General features: G+C 36.7%; 1 protein-coding gene across 3 annotated transcripts in view; it reads right to left on the bottom strand.

The window, feature by feature from the left end:
* Nucleotides 1-15,776, bottom strand: part of RANBP17 (RAN binding protein 17) — a 311,791-nt gene that overhangs the window by 214,301 nt on the left and 81,714 nt on the right. The window lies entirely within an intron of this gene.

The following is a 15,776-nucleotide window of genomic DNA, read 5'->3' as shown; positions in this document are numbered from 1 at the left end:
CAATGTGCTTATATATCACTAGTTCATGATGATTATAAATAAGGCTTTTACTCAGGTATGGAGAGCCAGAGAAGCAAAAGAAAAGGATCACTTTGCCTGACCTTAATAAAGTTATTTCCCATTTATGAATTACTACAATATCCTATTTATGAACATATGGCTTGTACATAAAGGGACCATATAACTTATTATCCAGGGACACTTTTGAGAACAAAAGATGGAGCAATTAATTATCAATTATGCTAGCACAACAAGTGTGAACTGGGACAATCCTAGGCAAATCTGAATGCATGGTCACCTATTTATAAATTAGTATGTTGCCTTTATTCCCTTTGGCTTCCTAACAATGCCCTGAGAACCTTCCTGAAAAGCAATTTGCAAATTTTTAGAAAATAGCTAATTCAGGAGGATGAAGGCAAAAAAGGGGGAGGTGGAAGTAGAAATAACATGAGAGTGCATTCCCAGACCACGTAATGCCTCAATCTAAGTAACTACCTCAAACAGAGTGATTTTTTTACTTACTTCACTTTGTTATACTATTTGAAATTCTTTGGCACTAATAAATATCTTCTTTAGAAAAGGTAAATCCTTCCTAGGATAATTCATTCATCCATTAATTGGGAGTCTTCCCTTTTGACACCTAGCAGATGCCAAGTGTTTAGAAAAAAAGCAAATTTGTGAGGTGTGTGTTTGTGTGTTGCTGTGTGCATGTGTGTTGCTGTGCGTAGTGTGGTGATGGAGAAAAGAGAGTTACAGATCATTTCAAAGAATGAAATCCCTCTGGTGGTGACTGACTGTATAGGATGTCAAAACTGGGAGTGAAGAAAAGGAGAGAAAACCTCTAAGACTAACTTGTCTACTTGAAAATTTAAATCCTAAGAGGGAAAGGGAACTTGCTTCCTCCTCAATTTCTGGTATCCTAGTTTAGGAGGCCAAAATTCAGGAAACTTCTATTAATACTATGGCTTATCAGTGTCACTGATTAAATAGTTCTTTGTAGATCTATTTTTAAAGGAAAGTACATTCCAAGATCTAAACGACCACAATTTAACTAACTTTTGCAATTCAACTTACTGGTGAGATTTCTGTAACCAACAAAAGCAAAACTGATGTTTATGGGTAGGGTTGGCTTGAATAAATAAAGGGAATTAAAAACAAAGTTCAAAATTTCCACCTACTGATAAATATTCAGAAGCCAAGATCTCTGTGTGTGTGTGTCTATAAAAAAGGTTCTTCCATATCCCATTTTAAAATTTACAATTCAATTTTAACTGGATTAAAAATTACAATGGGGGATTCAGATCAAGATCGTGGAGCAGGAGGACATGGGACTTATGAACACATCAAAAATACATCTACATTCGAGAAATTCCCACTGAAAACTAAAATAACTGGAGAGTTGCTAACTCTTGTACAACCAAGGCTGTAAGAAAGATCCACACGGAATCCAGTAGGAAGGAAAGAGAAACGATCAGGTCAGGACCTGGGTCCCTGGGAGGGGACCAAGAATAGGAGGGGGATCCTCTCTAGGGAGTGAGAGGTTCAAGTCACATATTGGGTGCTCCAGCCCTGCAGTCTGACACCACCAATACAAGTTCCCTTAGCTGGTCAGAAAACCAGTGGGAAAAACAGGAAGGCTGTAAGAAACCTAGATTCTGCTGGTGAAGGGCATACACACACTTGGTTACTCTTGAAATAAAGTGGAGAAAGCAGAGTGAAACTGCCCTAGACTCCTACAAGTTTCCTGTGATTGTCCCAACGCAAGGCCCAACCTCAGTTAAGCGCCCACGTTGGCCCTGCTTGCTTTGCAACATGGTTCCACACTGGGGCTAGGGCTGCAGTGGCTCAGGGGAGTGCTCAGTTGTGAGGGACAAAGGTGGCTTGAACCCTGAACAAAACCCGAATGGGATATGGGAGGTCATTACTGGCATTTATGGAAGCAGTTTGACATAAGTGGTCTAGGACTCTGACTCCAGCTGGGACTGCCACAATCCTGTGCCCAGATCCACACCAAGGGCCTGCTCCAGCCCCTGTTGCTCCAGGACTGCTCCCCTCTAGGGCAAGGGTGCCAGTGCTGGGAGGAGGAAGAGCACACACATAGAGGGAACAGAGCCAGCTCAGACCTGATCCTCAGGGCTTCTATTTCAGCAACTTGAAACCTGCCCCTGCCCCTGCCCCCAGTAGGACGGTGACAGCCACTGAGCAGAGGAGAAAAAACCCTAAAGGACCCGATCACCATCAATACTAAACCTTCCATAAAAGAAATGTAAAGGGTCTTCTCTAAAGTGCAAAAGAAAAGGATATAACAAGAATTAAGTATCTATAGGATAGGAAAAAAAAAACTCACTAGTAAAGGCAAATATACAGTAAAGGCTGGAGATCAACAACTTATATAAGCTAGTACAAAGATTAAAGGACAAAATATTGTAAAGTCAACTATAACTACAAAAAACATTAAAGGGATAAACATGAAGCTGTAAAATACAACATCACAAGCACAAAATGTGGGAGAGGAGAGTAAAGAAATATAGATCTTTTGTTTTCTTTTTTTAATTTATTTATTTATAGCTGTGTTGGGTCTTCGTTTCTGTGCGAGGGCTTTCTCTAGTTGTGGCAAGTGGGGGCCACTCTTCATTGTGGTGTGCGGGCCTCTCACTATCGTGGCCTCTCTTGTTGCGGAGCACAGGCTCCAGACCTGCAGGCTCAGTAATTGTGGCTCACGGGCCCAGTTGCTCCACAGCATGTGGGATCTTCCCAGACCAGGGCTCAAACCCGTGTCCCCTGCATTGGCAGGCAGATTCTCAACCACTGTGCCACCAGGGAAGCCCAGAAATATAGATCTTTTAGAATGATTTGAACTTAAATGAATACCAGTTTAAAACAAGTAGATATAGTTATAGGCCAACACATATGAACCCACAATGACCACGAGTCAAAAACCTACAATAGATAAACAAAAACTAGAGAGAAAGGGATACAGGCATACCACTAAAACAAACAAACAAATCATCAAACCAGAACAGAAAAAAAGAAAAGAGAACTACAAAAACAACCAGAAAACAAGTAACAAACTGGCAATAAGTACATACCTATCAATAATCACTTCAAGTGTCAAAGAACTAAATGCTCCAATCAAAAGACACAGGGTAGCTGACTACATAAAAAAATAAGACCCATCTCTATGCTGCTTATAAGAGACTCACTTCAGAGCTACAGACACACAGACTGAGCATGAGGGGATGGAAAAAAAGATATTTCACGCAAATAAAAGCAAGAATGCCGGGGTAGCAATACTCATAGCAGACAAAATACACTTTAAAACAAAGACTATACCAAAAGACAAAGAAGGGCATTATAAAATGATAAAGAGATCAATATAAGAAGCAGATATAACACTCGTTAACATATATGCAACTAAGACAGGAGCTCCTAAATATATAAAGTGAATATTAATAGACATACAAGGAGAAGGTGACAATAACACAATAATTGTAGGAAATTTTAATGCCCCATTACATCAATACACAATGATCCTGACAGAAAATCAATAAGGCAACAGTGGTCTTAAATGACACATTAGATCAGTCGGACTTATTTAGCAGATATCTACAGGACATTCCATCCCAAAACAGAAGAAAATACGTTCAAGTGCGCATGGAATGTCCTCCAGGATAGATCACATGCTGGCCACAAAACAAGTTTCTACAAATTTAAGAAAACAGAAATTATATCAAGCACTTTTTCCAACCAAAACAGTATGAAACTAGAAACCAATTATGGGAATAAAATTGGGAAAAACAAACACATGGAGACTAAACAACATGCTACTAAAAAACCAATGGGTCAATAAAGAAATAGAAGAGGAAATCAGAAAATACATCAAGACAAATGAAAGTGATAACACAACTTTCCAAAATCTATAAGATACCAACAAAAGCAGTTCTAATTGGGAAGTTTATAGCAATACAGGGCTTCCTCAAGAAACAAGAAAAATCTAAAATAAACAACCTAACCTACCACCTACAGGAATTAGAAAATGAAGAACAAACGAAGCCCAAAGTCAGCAGAAGAAAGAAAATAATAAAAATCAGAGAGGAAAAATATAAAATAGAGACAAAAATAACAATAGAAAAAAAATCAATGAAACAAAGGGCTGGTTTTTGAAAAGATAAACAAAATTGATAAGCCTTTAGATAGGCTCCTCAAGAAAAAAAAAAGAGGACACAAACAAACAAAATAAGAAATGAAAGAGGAGAAATAACCAACACCACAGAGATACAAAAAAATTTTTTTTTTTTTTTTTTTTTTGTGGTACGCGGGCCTCTCTGGTACTGTTGTGGCCTCTCCCGTTGCGGAGCACAGGCTCCGGACGCGCAGGCTCAGCGGCCATGGTTCACGGGCCCCGCCGCTCTGCAGCATGTGGGTTCTTCCCGGACCGGGGCACGAACCTGTGTCCCCTGCATCGGCAGGCGGACTCTCAACCACTGTGCTACCAGGGAAGCCCAAGAGATAGAAAAATTGTAAGAGAATTCTATAGTTATATGTCAACAAACTGGACAACCTAGAAGAAATGGACAAATTTCTAGAAACATACAACCTTCCTTGACTGAATCAGAAACAGATAATCTGAACAGACTAATCACTAGAAGTAAAATTGAATTTGTAATAAAAAAAAAATCCCAGCAAACAAAAGTCCAAGACCGAATGGCTTCACAGGGGAATTCTACCAAAGAGCTAATACTGATCCTTCATAAACTACTCCAAACAATTGAACCGGACAGAACACTCCCAAATTCATTCTATAAAGCCACCATTACTCTAATACTAAAACCAGTCAAAGACACTACAAAAAAATTTTTTTACAGGCCAATATCTCTGATGAATACAGATGTAAAAATCCTCAACAAAATTTTAGCAAACTGAATCCAACAATATATAAAAAGGATCATACACCATGATCAAGTGGGATTTATTCCATGGACTTAAGGATGGATTGATAGTCACAAATCAATCAAAATAGCACATTAAATTGTTAAACAGAATCATAAAGCATGTATACTTTGTGTCTAATTTTTCATTCATCATCATGGCTAAATTGATTATCATCAATTTACCCACATTTCTGCATGTATCATAATATTTTTCTTTTCTTTTACTGCCATGTGGTACACATTAATTTATCTATCCATTAGACTGTTGGTGAAATAGGTTTCCAGTTTGGGGACATTATAAATGAAGCTACTATGAACATTCCTATATAAGTCACTTGGATATATAAACTTATTTCTTCTGGGTAAATACCTAAGAGTGAAACTGATGAACTATAGGGTAAGCTCTGTTCAGCTTTAGTAGACTCATCAAATAGTTTCCCAAAATGGATACATCAGTTTACACTGCCATCAGCAACACATCATAGTTTCATATATTCCACACCATCGTCAAGGCTTGGGTTTATCAGTCTTTTCATTTTTAGCCATTTTGGCAGGCATGAAATGATACTTCTTTCATATTTCTCTGATGATTAACAATGTTGAGCATTTTTTTATGTGATTATTGGCCATTTAGATATCTTCTTTAGTTGTGCTTGTTTAAATCTTTTCCCCATTTTAAAAGTGAGCTTTAGTCCTTTTTTGGTAGTAGTTGAGACATTCATACAACCACACATTTAAAGTGTACAATTAATTGGTTTTAGTATATTAACAGATACTTGCAACCATCATCACTATCAATTTTTGAATATTTTCAACACAACATAAAGAAACCTTTACTAGACAATAATCTACATTCTGTTTCTATAGATATGTCTATTCTGGAAATTTCCTATAAGTAGAATCACACAATATTTGTTCTTCTGTGAATGGCTTCTTTCACTTAGCGTAATGTTTTCAAGGATGATCCATGGTGTAGCATGTATCAATACTTCACTCCTTTTTATGACTGAATAATATTCCATTTAGGGATATACCACATTTTATTTATCCTCTCTTCAGTTGATGGATATTTGGATTTTTTTGACTTAATGACTACAAGGAATGCTTCTACGAATAGTGTGTAAAGTTTTTATGTGGATGTGTGCTTTCATTTCTCTTGGGTATATACAGAGGACTGGAATTACTGGATCATATGGCAACTCTATGTTCAACTTTTTGAAGAACTTCCAATCTGTTTTCCAAACTAGCTGCACCATTTTACATTGCAACAGTGTATGAAGGTCCAACTTCTCCACATCTTTACCGATATGTTATTATCTGTCTTTATGATTATATCCATCCTAGGGGTGAGTGAAGTGGTATGTCATTATAGTATTGAAATGAACTCTCCTGAATTATGGTGATTTAATTGCCCATGAATTATAATTTCTATTACATTAATTTCTACTCTTACTTTATTATATCCTTCCTTCTGCTTACTTTAGGTTTAGTTTCTTATTTTTCCAGTGTTAAGGTAGAAGGTTAGGCTATTAAAGATGTTTCTTCTTTTTTAATGTAGGAGTTTATAGCTATAAAGTTAGACCTAAGTACTGTTTTAAATGAATCTTATAAGTTAGGGTATATTGTGTCTTCATTTTCCTTCACCTAGAAGTATTTCCTAATTTCGCTTCTTATTTCTTCTTTGACTCATTGGTTATTTAGAAGTGTGTTGTTTAATTTCCACATATATGTGAGTTCCCCAAATTTCTTTTTTACTGAGTTCTATTCATTCCATTGTGGTTGGAGAACATACTTTGTATTATTTCAATCCTCTTAAGTTTACTGAGTTTTGTTCTATGGTAAAGTACGTAGTCCATCCTGGACAATGTTCTGTGTGTACATGGGAAAAAAGTATATCCTGTTGTTGTTGGGTGGAGTGTTCTGTAGTTGTCTGTGGTCCAGTTAGTTTATAGTGCTGTTCAAGTCTACTACTTCCTTATAGATCTTCTGTCTAGTTGTTCCATTCATTATTGAAGCTAGGGCATTAAATTCTTCAATTAACATTGTTATTTCTGTCAGTTTTTGCTTCATGTAAAAAACAGAGGCTTTAGTTTTTGCCTCTGTTCTTAGGTAGTAATATGTTTGTAACTGTTATATCTTCCTCATGGGTTGATTATTTTATCATTATAAAATGTCCCTCTTCATCCTTAGTGACATTTTTTGTTTTAAAGTCTATTTTGTTTGATATTAGTATAGTCACTCCAACTTTTTTTTTTTTTTTTTTTAGCGGTACGCGGGCCTCTCACTGTTGTGGCCTCTCCCATTGCAGAGCACAGGCTCCGGACACGCAGGCTCAGGGGCCATGGCTCACGGGCCCAGCCGCTCCGCGGCATGTGGGATCTTCCCGGACCGGGGCACGAACCCGTGTCCCCTGCATCGGCAGGCGGACTCTCAACCACTGTGCCACCAGGGAAGCCCAACTCCAACTTTTTTATGGTTGCTGTCTGTATACCTTTTGCCATCCCTTTACTTTCAATCTACTTGTATCTTTGAATTTAAAAAGTGTGTTCTGTAGATAGCATGTTGGACATTTTTTTTTAATCTGACAATCTCTGCCTATTGGTTAGATTATATAATCTATTCTAAATGTAATGTTATTGATATTGTTAGATTTATGTCAGCCATTTTACTTTTTAAAAAATGTCTACTGTCTTTTTTGTTCCTCTAGCTTTCCTGTACTGCTTTCTTTTGCATTAAGCAAATATTTTCTAATGTAACATTTTAAAAACTTTAATGACTTTTTTCACTATACATTTTTTTGGTAACTTTCTGGGTGGTTGCTTTTGGGCTCAGTATATACATCTTAATAGAATCTACCTCAGATTTATACTAACTTAGTTCCAATGAGATACAGAAATGTTGCTCCTACATGGCTCTAGTCTTTTTGCTCCCCTTTTGTAATATTGTTATTGTACGTTATAACATATTACAACTACATATTACAAACCCAACAATAAACTATGGTAATTATTTCTTTACGTAATTTTGTCTTTTAAAGTTGAGAGAAAAAAAAGAATATGTTTAAAGTGTTTGCTAGATAAACATTCTTATTTACCATTTCTAGTTCTCTTTATTGATTCTTATATTTGAGTTACCATCTTGTGTCATTTCCACAACTCCACTTCCACCCACCTTTCTTTTTCCCCACCCACCTTCTGTGTGCTGCTATCGATATCTCTACATGTTATATGCTATCGATACAGTGTATATGTATATAAAATATGTAACTGTTATATACAATTGCTTTTCAATCAGTTAAGAGAAGTACCGTATTTTATAATTGCTTAATTAGCTTCACTAGTGCTCTTGGTTTTTTCCGTGGATCCGTATGAATTTGTCTGAGATCACCTGCTTTCAGCCTGCAGTACCTCATTTAGCATTTCTTATAAGGCAGCTCTGATAGCAATGCATTCTCTCAGTTTTTGTTTATCTGAAAATGTCTTTAATTCTCCTTTCATTTCTAAAGATAGTTTTGCTGGATATAGAATTCTTGGTTACCAGTTTCTTTCAGCATTTTGAATATGACATCCAAATGTCTTCTGGCCTTCACTGTTTTCAAAAATAAATCAGCTGTTAATCTTATTGGAGTTCCCTTGTATGTGAGGAGTAGTTTTTCTCTCGTTGCTTTCAAATTTTTCTCTTTGTCTGTCCTTCAGCATTTTTACTATGGTGTGATTTTAGTGTGGACCTTTTTCGTTACACTTCTTTGATGGGTAATATTTTTCAACAAATGTGGTAATTTTTAAGCCATTATTGCTTTAAATATATTTTTCTGCTTTCTTTTCTTTTTTTTTTTCTTGCTGTACGCGGGCCTCTCACTGCCATGGCCTCTCCCGCTGCAGAGCACAGGCTCTGGACGCACAAGGCCCAGCGGCCATGGCTCACGGGCCCAGCCGCTCCACAGCACGTGGGATCTTCCCAGACCAGGGCACGAACCTGTGTCCCCTGCATCGATAGGCGGACTCCCAACCACTGCGCCACCAGGGAAGCCCTCTGCTCCTTTCTTGTTGTCCTCTTTGTTACACCTCCTACCAGGTACTCCATATGCTTGTTGGTGTACTTAACGGGGATCTACAGTTCTCTCAGGCTCTGTTCATTTTCCTTCATTCATTTTTTTTTTTCTTTTGCGGTATGCGGGCCTCTCACTGTTGTGGCCTCTCCCATTGCAGAGCACAGGCTTCGGATGTGCAGGCTCAGTGGCCATGGCCCACGGGCCCAGCCACTCTGCAGCACGTGGGATCTTCCCGGACCGGGGCATGAACCCGTGTCCCCTACATCGGCAGGCGGACTCTCAACCACTGCGCCACCAGGGGAGCCCTCCTTCATTCTTCTTTGTCTGTTTTTTGAATTCTATAATCTCTAGCCATCTGTTATGGGCTACATGTTTGTGTCCCCCAAAATTCATATGTTAAATCTTTAACTTCCAAAGGAATGGTATTAGTAAGTGGGGTTTGGGGGAAGTAACAAAGGTTAGGTGAGGTCATGAGGGTGGGGCCCTCATGATGAGATTAATGCCCTTATAAAAAGAGGAGCAGACAAAGAACCACTCTCTCATTTTTGGCATGGAGCAAGGAAGGACATGTGAGGACACTATCAGGAAGAGGGCCCTCACCAAGAACCTAACCACACTGGCACCCTAATCTTGGCTACCAGCCCCCAAAACTGTGTGAAATAATTTTTTGTTGTTTAAGCCACCCAGTCAATGGTATGTATTATAGCAGCCCAAACTAAGACACAGTCAATCTTCAAGTTTGCTAATTCTTTCTTTTGCAAGTTAAAATATATTGTTGAGCCCCTCTAGTATACTTTTCATACCAATTATTGTACTTTTCAACTACAGAATTTCTATTTGTTTCTTTTTTTAAAAATTTCCCTTTATCGATATTCTCTATTTCATGACACATTGTTACCACTTACTTTACTTAAGTGATCTTAATGATACTGATTCTCCAATTCATAAACATAGTATATATATGTCCATTTATTTGGGGCTCATTTAATTTTTTACAACAATGTTTTAGAGTTTACACTGTACACGTCTTGTACATCTTTCATTAGATTTATTCCTATTTTATGAAGGGCTTTTGGGGTATTAGAGTAGATGGTATTTTTAAAATTAAGTTTTCCAATTGTTTGTATACCTGAAATATTCTTTTTTTTAAATTTTATTGAAGTATAGTTGATTTACAATGTTGTATACAAAATACTCTTAAATAAGTCATCCATACATGTGAGCATCTTTAAAGTATGTTCTTAGAATTTATGTTCCCTGATCCAAGAGTATAGCATTTTTAACTTTCTTAAATATTGCTAAACTGTTTTCCAAAGCAATTTTACCAATTTGGATTCCACCAGCAGTGTAGAGTGTTTGCTATTTTACTTCCTGACAAATACTTAACACTTGTCAGACTTTGTAACTGTTTCCAGCTAACAGGTATAATATGGTATCTCACTGTAGCTTTAATTTGCATTCTTGAGTCCACAAAAGGATGAACATTTCTTCATGTTTATGGGCAACTGTGATTTCCTCTTCTGTGAATTGTTTATTCACATCTTTTGCCCATTTTTCTACTGAGTTGTTTTTCTCTTATTGATTCATAGAAATTGTTTATATAACTGAATATTGATTCTCTTTAAGTTACATGTATTACAAATATCTTACAACCTGTCTACAGGTTGTCTTTTTACTTTGTTTACTGTATCTTTTTTATCCACAGAAGTTTTTACTTTTAAAATGGGTAGAATTTCTCAACCTTTGTATCTACACTTTGGGCTTTTTATGTCTTAAAAAAAATCCGTCCCTGCCCCTAAATCATAATCTTCTACTTTGCACACTAAGAGTCTTCTAACTTAGTTGGATTTGATATTTGTGTGCTCTGAATAATATAATTTTTACATAGATATAACAAAATATATTTGCAGCATTTATTTAACAGTCTGTCTTTTCCTTATTTATATATTGTTTCAATATAGACATGGATAAATTTTCTATTTTTTTCTTTATTTGCTATCTTCCCCTTTAATTTATAAACTTACTGGGGAGATGGACCATCCTATTTGCCTTTGTATCCCTGGCCTTAATATAGTTACTTATTAATATTCATTGGATAATTGAAATATGCAAGCAGGAAATAAATACACAGCAGCACATATACATCATGTCATAGAATAGAATGCAGTATCAAAAGAAAAAGTTGCAAAGGTAGGTGAAGTTTGACCATAAGAAGAAATTTATTTTGTAAATAATGGGAAATCAATAATAATTTTAAGCAGAGAAATGGCACAGTAAGAAATGTGTTCCCTGAAGAACGGCAAAATTTAAAGACTGACAAAAGCAAGACAGACAAAATTTAAAGACTGACAATGACAATATACAGCAACACACACCTACTCTGCTGGGGGAGGAAGAATAAACTGTTACAACACTTAGGAGGGCAACTTGATAATATCTTGTAAAGCTGAAGATATGAACATTCCACAACCTAGCAATTCCACTCCTAGTATTTACCTTCAAGAAAATCATACAGGGCTTCCCTGGTGGCACAGTGGTTAACAGTCCGCCTGCCGATGCAGGGGACACGGGTTAGTGCCCTGGTCCGGGAAGATCCCACATGCCACGGAGCTGCTGGGCCCGTGGGCCATGACTGCTGAGCCTGCGCATCCGGAACCTGTACTCCACAATGGGAGAGGCCACAACAGTGAGAGGCCCACGTACCGCAAAAAAAAAAAAAAAAAAAAAAAAAAGATACTCATACATATGCATGAGGAAATAGGTATTAGTATACATACTGCAGTATTTTTTGTAAACGTTAAAACTGGAAACACCTAATGTATATTTTTAAAAAAAGAATATATAATGGCACAGTAATATACTGTAATACCATTAAATAATTAAAATACTTAAAACTATATGTATCAGGGCTTCCCTAGTGGCGCAGTGGTTAAGAATCTGCCTGCCAACGCAGGGCACACGGGTTCAAGCCCTGGTCCCGGAAGATGCCACATGCCACGGAGCAACTAAGCCTGTGCGCCACAACTACTGAGCCTGCGAGCCACAATTACTGAGCCCATGTGTTGCAACTACTGAAGCCTGTGCACCTAGAGCCTCTGCTCTGCAACAAGAGAAGCCACCGCAATGAGAAGTCCATGCACCACAACGAAGAGCAGCCCCCACTCACCGCAACTAGAGAAAGCCTGTGCACAGCAACGAAGAACCAACATAGCCAAAAATAAATAAAACAAATAAATTTTAAAAAAAAGAATGACACCTGTTCTTTAAAACAAACAAACAAACAAAAACTACATGTATCATCATGGATAAATCTCAGAAACAATGTTGATCAAAAAAGGCAAGTTTCTGCCTAATAATTTTCTATAAAGTTAATAATACTATGTTTTGTTAATAAATACATAGAAATGTGGGAAAGAACGATATCGTGCATGAAAATCACACTAAATTTAGGGTAGTGGTTACTTTTGGGCAAGAAGTGAGGCAAATAGAATCAGAGCAATATGTTTTCAATATTTAATTTTAAAATATACAGATCTGAAGTAAATATGGCAAAGCATTCAGATTTGACAAAGCTGGAAGATGGATGTGTGACTATTCATTACACTATTCTCTCTGGTTTTCTACTGAAGAAAAGATTACTCTGGTGGCAGTATGGAAAATGGACTGGAAGAAGGCAAAAAGGAAACAAAGAGTACAACCAGAAGACTTTTGAAATCTAGTGAGAAATGTAAGCAGTAACAAGAATAAAAAGGCAAGTTCCACTCCTGAGAAAGGAGTGGAACTGAGAGATATTTAGGCAATAAAATCAGCAAGAATAGGTGACAGATTAGACATAAGAAACAAGAACAAAGTGGAAATTTTGGGTTAAAAGTCATTCTTCCTCAAAATAGAAAAGTAGGTAGAAAGCATTTTAGAAGACAATGTTTCTTTTTAGAACCTGTTGAGCTTGAAAGGCCCATTCAATACCCCTGTCAAAGATCCAACAGGAGGCAATACAGCAAAGTGGTTAGCAGCAAAGGCTCTATCAAGTGTCCTGGGTTCAAATCCAGGTTCAACCACTTAATCAAATTAATTAACTATTCCAAGCCTCAGTTTCCATATCTGTAAAAAGTGGTGGGGATGTTAATAAAGATAACTATTTCTATGGAGTTTCTGTGAGATGAAATTAGATGCCTGTCAAGTGCTGAGCAAAGTCTTTGGCACAGACTAATTGCTCAATTAATACCTACAGCTATTTATGATTTTTCTTTCTCACTTATAGGACATACTTCTATACAATCACTTCAATGATTCCCACCTTGGTTCCTGGAGCATTTATTTCTATAAATTATATTATTTTGCACATGAAGGCTTTTATAGAATTTTTAAGATGCTTATTAATGGTATACCTTACTTAAAATTGTCAAACAGGGCTTCCCTGGTGGCACAGTGGTTAAGAATCCGCCTGCCAATGCAGGGGACACAGGTTCGAGCCCTGGTCCGGGAAGATCCCACATGCCATGGAGCAACTAAGCCCGTGAGCCACAACTACTGAGCCTGTGCTCTAGAGCCCATGAGCCACAACTACGGAAGCCCGCATGCCACAACTACTGAGCCCGCACGCCTAGAGCCCGTGCCTAGAGAAGCCACCGTAACGAGAAGGCCGCGCACCACAACAAAGAGTAGCCCCCACTCGCCGCCAACTAGAGAAAGCCCGTGTGCAGCAACAAAGACCCAGTGCAGCCAAAAATAAATAAATTAATCAATTAAAAATAAATCAATTATTATGTCTTTTTAAAAAAACTGTCAAACAACTTCACTAAAGTCAGCATCATTTTCCAACTAAAGAACATACCCTTTATTACCTGAAAGTATTATACATGATATCTAGACCCAATTCCTATGAAATTCTACTAAATATATACATTCAACCATTATCTAGTAGAAAGCATACAAGGAATATGCCAAGCATGTGGAGGTGATAACAATAAAGAAGACAGAACAGTCCTAACCCAAATTATAGTCTCTATATGTTTTGCTAAGAAATAATTACCATGCAGTATAATAATCCTAAAATAGGAGACAGAAACTCTCCCAGAATTTAAGTTAAGAAGAGCATCCTAAAGGATGAGGTATCTGACGTGAAAGAAAAGTAGAAGTTAGCTAAGTAAGGCAGGGAAGTGGAAGCTGAATTAAAAAAAATAGTGTCCTAGGCAAAGGAAACAATTTTTTTCAAAGGTCCAGAATTGAAAGAGAATGTAGACTGTTAAAGGAGCTGAAAAAAATTTAGTACACATAAAGTATGTAATACAAGTATGGAGTAGTGAAGCATGAAACTGATGACATACATAGAAAAGAGACTGGGAAGAACTTTAAGTCATACTCTATATGATCCAATTAAATGACATAATGCTTAAAAGAGCTTAGGAAAGTTCCTGGTACAAAATAAGTACACATTGAACATTATTCGCTTACTTTAACCTAATGCTCTCCCTTTTTTTGCCATAATCCGGAATGCTCTCACCAAAAAATATTTTCCATCTGGTCCTCCTTAGTTGGTTGACAGAAAAACAGTATGTAGAGAACTTATTTTAAATGTCTTAGACAGTCTTTTCTTTCATTTGTAAAATGGGAACAATAATACCAAACTTGCAGGCTTGTTATAAGACCTAGAGAGAATGTGAAGAGTTCCTAGAAGAGTGCCAGGGCACACAATAAGGACCCCCAAAACAGTTCCTACTAAGGCAGATCAGCAGACAAGCCAAAAAAAAAGACAAGAAAAGTGGAAAGCTTTGGCCTCACTTCAAAGTTATGCAGTAGGAATGCCTCAGAAATAAAATCACCTTATTCTCTTTGAAAATAGGATAAGATGCATCAAAAATGTTAGAGTAAAATTAAAATAAAAGAATCAACACCAGTCTGATGATCTGTTTATTTTTTCCTAATATGTAAGCAATTTCAAAAAAGAAAAACTTATCTTTTATAATTCACTTTTTTCACAATTACCTTATATTAAAAGTTATATACATATAAGAATCTTCAGAAAAAAAACTTCTCAAACCCATTGCCCTAAAACAATCGATTTCATTTTACATAATTATTTCCAAGTGCTTTAACCACAATAATTTTAAGGCTTTTCCACTCCATATTACACTGTTCTGATTTAGGACCCAGACCAAATGGATATTAGATAAGCAATGCTTCAAGAGTATTCACTTTTGCAAAAGCAAAATAAACTCTCTGGGTACATTTAAAACAAGACAGTTTATCATAATTCAATGTGTACCCTGTATAAATTTTATACCATGTAATTTTTGTCTGATTCTAATTTGTCTTACTGTCAACCTAAAACAGTTATACCTAGCTACTCCTTTTTCTCCCTAGTTGTCTCATTCAATGTCAGCTTAATTCTAAGAAAAATTTTTTGATATTAATCCTGAATGAAAACAAATCCTAAATGGCAATAAAATATCACAATGTATTTCACAAAGAAAGCATCAAACTACATCACCTTCTTAAAAAGCAAAGAAAATTTTACCTGAGGTAAACTAAAGGATGATCTTAACAAAATCAAATACTCTTCATACTACTATACAACTACTATTAACAGAAAACCATAAATGAACTGAAGGTTAAGCTAAATTTCCCAGGGGAAAAAAAGCTCAGTTCAATATAAAAAGCTTATTCTAGAACTTAATCTCTTAACATTACTAATACAAACTATAAATCCAAAGGAGATAAGAATATCCTTAGGACTTCCAACAGAGAAGGTTTTGGAAAGTTATTATTCTAGGAAGAAAAGAAAAGAAAAAGAA

The sequence above is a fragment of the Tursiops truncatus genome, chromosome 3 (assembly GCF_011762595.2).
Source record: "Tursiops truncatus isolate mTurTru1 chromosome 3, mTurTru1.mat.Y, whole genome shotgun sequence".
Taxonomy (NCBI): Eukaryota; Metazoa; Chordata; class Mammalia; order Artiodactyla; family Delphinidae; genus Tursiops; species Tursiops truncatus.
This window is presented reverse-complemented; position numbering and strand designations above follow the sequence as displayed.